Below are 6,342 nucleotides of genomic sequence, written 5' to 3' on the forward strand. Positions count from 1 at the left end.
ACACAGTCCCTTTTGATTGAAAACCATCAATGAGTCGCTCACGTCTCTAAATCGTCACCGAAACTGCTTCCACAGCTGACGCTTGGTTTTATCAGCGCACATAGTCCCTGTTGACTCGGTAATCGTCATCACCAACTGAGTAGGTGACGACTCAGAAATCATCACCGAAACTGCCTCCACTACTGACGCCTGGATTGGTCAGTGCACACAGTCCCAGTTGAGTCGGAAATCGACACGGAAAACTGAGTCGCTCACGCGTCTGAAATCTTCTCTAAAACAGCTTCCCCAGATGAAGCGTGGATTCGTCGGTGCGCACAGTCCCTGTCGACTCGGTAATCGTCACCGAATACTGAGCAGCTGACGACCCAGAAATAATCAATGAGTCAGAGCTGATGCCAACATTTGTCGGCGCAAAGATACCTTGTAGACTGCGAAATCGCAAGTGAAAAGGGAGTCGTTGACGACTCAGAAACCATCAATGAGACTGCCTCCACAAGTGAAGCCTGGATTCTTCCGCGCACATAGTCCCTGTTGATCGGAAATCATCATCGAAAACTGAGTACCTGCCGACTCAAAACCATCAACGATAGTGCTTCCACAGCTGACGCGTGGATTCGTCATTGCACAAAGTCCCTATTGACTCGGATATCGCAAGCGAAAACTTAGTAGCTGCCGACTCAGAAACCATCAATGACAATGCTTCCCTAGATGATGCCTGGATTCGTCAGCGCACACAGTCCCACTTGACTCGAAAATCACCACCGAAAAATGAGTCACTCATGACTCTAAATCGTCACCGAAACTGCTTCCCCAGCTAACGCTTGGTTTTTTCAACGAACACAGCCCCTGTTGACTCCCTAACCGTAACCACAAGCTGAGTAGGTGACAACTTAGAAATCAATACCGAGACTGCCTCCACAGCTAACACCTGGAGTGGTCAGCGCACACAGTCCTAGTTGACTCGGAAATCTACACCGAAAACTGCATCCCTCATGCGTCTGAAATCATCGTCGAAACTGCTTCCCCAGCTGATGTTTGGTTTCATTTGAAATCCACACCGCGACTGTAAAATCGCTAGCGAAAAGTGAGTCAATGCCGACTCAGAAACCAACAACGAGACTGCCTCCACATGTGAAGCCTGGATTCGTCCGCGCACACAGTCCCTATTGACTCGGATATCGCAAGCGAAAACTTAGTAGCTGCTGACTCAAAAACCATCAACAACACTGCTTCCCTACATGATCCCTGGATTCGTCAGCGCCCACAATCCCACTTGACTCGGAAATCGACAAGGAAAACTGAGTCGCTCACGGCTCTAAAATCCTCACCGACACTGCTTCCCCAGCTCACATTAGGATTCGTCTGCGCGCACAGTCCATGTTGACTCGGTAATCATCATCGAAAACTTAGTCGCTAACAACTCAAAAATAATCAACGAGACTGCCTCCAGAGTTAATGCCTGGATTCGGCCGCGCACACAGTCTCGGTTGTTCGGAAATCATCACTAAAAGCTGAGTAGCTGCCGACTCAGAAACCATCAAGGAGACTGCCTCCACAGGTGAAGCCTGGATTCGTGCGCGCACACAGTCCCTCTTGATTGGAAATCATCACCGAAAGCTGAGTACCTGCTGACTCAAAAACCATCAATGACAGTGCTTCCACAACTGACGCGTGGGTTCGTCAGCGCATAAAGTCCCTATTGACTCGGATATCTGAAGCGAAAACTTAGTAGTTGTCGACTCATAAGCCATCAACGACAATGCTTCCCAAGATGATGCCTTGATTCATCAGCGCACACAGTCCCACTTGACTCGGGAATCACCACCAAAAATGAGTCGCTCACGGCTCTAAATCGTCACCAAAACTGCTTCCCCAGCTGACGCTTGGTTTTGTCAGCGCACACAGCCCCTGTTGACTCTCTAACCGTAACCATAAGCTGAGTAGGTGACGACTTAGAAATCAATACCGAGACTACCTCCACAGCTAACACCTGGAGTGGTCAGTGCACACAGTCCTAGTTGACTCGGAAATCAACACCGAAAACTGCATCCCTCACGTGTCTGAAATTGTCGCCGAAACTGCTTCCCCAGCTGACGCTTGGTTTCGTCTGTGCGCCCAGTCCCTGTTGTCTCGGTAATCGACACCGAAAACTGACTAGATGAAGATGCATAAATAATCAACAAAACTGATTTTTAGTTGATGCCTGAATTGGTCAGCGCACATAGTCCCAGTTGACTCGGAAATCGACACCAACAATTAGTCTCTACCAACTCGAAAATCATCACCGAAACTGCTTCCCAGGTGACACTTGGTTTCGTCTGCGCGCATAGTCCCTGTTGACTCGGTAATCGTCACTGAAAACAGATTAGCAGAAGACTCAGAAATAATCAACGAGACTGTCTACACTGCTGAAGCCTGGATTCGTCCGTGCACAGAGTCCCTGATGACTCGGTAATCGTCACCAAAAACGGAGTAGCTGAGGACTAAAAAATAATGAATGAGACAGACTCCAGAGCTGATGCCTGGATTGGCCAGCGCACACAGTCCCAAATGACTCCGAAATCGACACCGAAAACTAAGTCGCTGTCGACTCGAAAATCGTCACCACAACTGCTTCCCCAGCTGACGCTTGGTTTCGTCTGTGCGCCCAGTCCCTGTTGTCAAGGTAATCGACACCGAAAACTGAGTAGCTAAAGATGCATAAATAATCAACAAAACTGATTTTTAGCTGATGCCTGAATTGGTCAGCGCACACAGTCCCAGTTGACTAGGAAATCAACACCAACAATTAGTCTCTACCAACTCGAAAATCATCACCGAAACTGCTTCCTAGGTGACACTTGGTTTCGTCTGCGCGCACAGTCCCTGTTGACTCGGTAATCGTCACTAAAAACAGATTAGCGGACGATTGAGAAATAATCAACGAGACTGCCTACACCGCTGAAGGCTGGATTCGTCCGTGCACATAGTCCCTGTTGACTCGGTAATCGTCACCGATAACAGAGTAGCGGACGACACATAAATAATCAACGAGACTGCCTACACAGCTGAAGCCTGAGTTCGTCCGTGCACACAGTCCCTGTTGACTCGGTAATCATCACCATAAACTGAGTAGCTGACGACTGAGAAATAATCAACGAGACAGCCTTTTTAGGTGATGCCTGAATTGGTTAGCGCACACAGTCCTAGTTGACTCAGAAATTGACACCAACAATTAGTTTCTACCAACTCGAAAATCGTCACCGAAACTGCTTACCCAGCTGACACTTGGTTACGTATGAGCGCACAGTCCCTGTTGACTCGATAATCATCACCGAAAACAGGGTAGCTAACGACTCAGAAATAATCAACAAGACTGCCTACACAGCTGAAGCCTGGATTCGTCCGTGCACACAGTCGTTGTTGACACGGTAATCGTCACCGAAAACATTGTAGCGGACGCCTCAGACATAATCAACGAGACTGCCTACACAGCTGAAGCGTGGATTCGTCCATGCACACAGTCCTTGTTGCCTCGGTAATCGTCATCGAAAACGGCATAGCTGAAGACTTAGAAATAATGAACGAGACTGCCTCAGAGCTTACCCCTGGATTGGTCAGCGCACAAAGTCCTAGTTGACTTCGAAATCGACACCGAAAACTGAGTCGCTGCCGACTCAAAAATCGTCACCAAAAGAGCTTCCCCAGCTGACGCTTGGTTTCGTCTACGACCACAGTCCCTGTTGTCTCCGTAATCGTCACCAAAAACTGAGTAGCTCACGACTCAGAAATAATCAACGAGACTGCCTTTTTAGCTGATGCCTAGATTGGTCAGTGCACACAGTCCCATTTGACTCAGAAATCGACACCAACAATGAGTCTCTACCAACTCGAAAATCATCACCAAAACTGCTTCCCTAGCTGACACTTGGTTTCGTCTTCGCGCACAGCCCCTGTTGACTCGGTAATCATCACCGAAAACAGGGTAGCTGACGACTCAGAAATAATGAACGAGACTGCCTCCAGAGCTGACGCCTGGATTGGTCAGCGCACACAGTCCAAGTTGACTTGGAAATCGTCACCGAAAACTGAGTTCGACCAACTCGAAAATCATCACCAAAACTGCTTCCCTAGCTGACACTTTGTTTCGTCTGAGCACACAGTCCTTGTTGACTCGGTAATCATCACCGAAGACAGAGTAGCGCACGACTCAGAAATAATCAACGAGACGGCCTACATAGTTGAAGCCTGGATTCGTCCGTGCACACAGTCTCTGTTGACATGGTAATCGTCACCACAAAACTTTGTATCGGGTGCCTCAGAAATAATCAACGAGATTGCCTACACAGCTGAAGCCTCGATTCGTCCATGCACACAGTCCATGTTGACTCGGTAATCGTCACCAAAAATAGAGTAGTTGACGACTAAAAAATAATCAACGAGACTGCCTGCACTGCTGAAGCCTGGATTCGTCTGTGCACAGAGTCCCTGTTGGCTCGGTCATCGTCACTGATAAAAAAGTAGCGGACGACTTAGAAATAATCAACGAGACTGCCTATACAACTGAAGCCTGGGTCCGTCCATGCACACAGTCCCTGTTGACTCGGTAATCGTCACCGAAAACTGAGTAGCTGACGACTCATAAATAATGAACGAGACTGCCTCCAGAGCTGACGCCTGGATTGGTAAGCGCACACAGTCCCAGTTGACTCGGAAATCGTCACCAAAAACTGATTAGCTACCGACTCGAAAATCGTCATCGAAACTGCTTCACAAGCTAACACTTGGTTTCGTCTTCGCGCATAGTCCCTCTTGACTCGGTAATGGTAACCGAAAACAGAGTAGCTGACGCCTCAGAAATAATCAACGAGACTGCCTACATAGCTGAAGCTTGGATTCGTCTGTGCACATAGCCCCTGTTGACTCGGTCATCATCACCGATAACAAAGTAGCGGACGACTCAGAAATAATCAACGAGACTGCCTATACAGCTGAAGCCTGGGTTCGTCCGTGCACACAGTCCCGGTTGACTCGGAAATCATCACCGAAAACTGAGTCTCAACTAACTCGAAAATCATCACCGAAACTGCTTCCCTAACTGACACTTGGTTTTGTTTGCGCGCACAGTCCCTGTAGACTCGGTAATCGTCACCGAAAACAGAGTAGCGAACGACTCAGAAAAAATCAACGAGACTGCCTACACCGCTGAAGTCTGGGTTCGTCCCTGCATAGAGTCCCTGTTGACTCGGTAATCGTCACCGAAAACATTGTAGCGGACGCCTCAGAAATAATGAACGAGACTGCCTCCAGAGCTGACGCCTAGATTGGTCAGCGCACAGAGTCCTAGTTGACTCGGAAATCGACATCGAAAACTGAGTCGCTGCCGACTCGAAAATCATCACCAAAACGCTTCCCCAACTGACACTTGGTTTCGTCTTTGCGCACAGTCCCTGTTGACTCGGTAATCGTCACCAAAAATAAAGTAGCTGAGGACTCAGAAATAATCAATGAGATTGCCTACACAGATGAAGCCTGGATTCGTTCGTGCACGCAGTCCTTGTTGACTCGGTAATCATCACCGAAAACATTGTAGCGTACGCCTAAGAGATTCAACGAGATTGCCTATACCGCTGAGGCCTGGATTTGTTAGTGCACACAGTCCCTGTTGACTCATTAGTCGTCACTGAAAACGAAGTAGCAGACATCTCATAAAATAATGAACGAGATTGCCTCCAGAGCTGACGCCTGGAATGGTCAGCGCACACAGTCCTAGTTGACTCAGAAATCGACATCGAAAACTGAGTCATTGCCGACTCGAAAATCATCACCAAAACTGCTTCCCCAGCTGACGCTTGGTTTTCTCTGCACGCCCAGTCCCTGTTGTCCCGGTAATCGTCACTGAGAACTGTGTAGCTGACGACTCAGAAATAATCAACGAGAATTATAGCTGATGCCTGGATTGGTCAGCGCACACAGTCCCAGTGGACTCGAAAATCAACACCGAAAACTGATACGCTACCGACTCGAAAATCATCACTGAAACTGCTTCCCCACCTGACACTTGGTTTCGTCTTCATGCACAGTCCCTCTTGACTCTGTAATGGTCACCGAAAATAGAGTAGTGGACGCCTCAGAAATAATCAACTAGACTGCCTACACAGCTGAGGCCTGGATTCGTCCGTGCACACAGTCCCTATTGACTCGTTAATCGTCATCGAAAACGGAGTACCTCATGACTCAGAAATAATCAACGAGACTGCCTCCAGAACTGACGCCTGGATTGGTCAGCGCACATAGTCCTAGTTGACTCGGAAATCGACACCGAAAACTGATTCCCTACCGACTCGAAAATCATCATCGAAA

Source organism: Populus trichocarpa, chromosome 15 (genome assembly GCF_000002775.5).
Source record: "Populus trichocarpa isolate Nisqually-1 chromosome 15, P.trichocarpa_v4.1, whole genome shotgun sequence".
Taxonomy (NCBI): Eukaryota; Viridiplantae; Streptophyta; class Magnoliopsida; order Malpighiales; family Salicaceae; genus Populus; species Populus trichocarpa.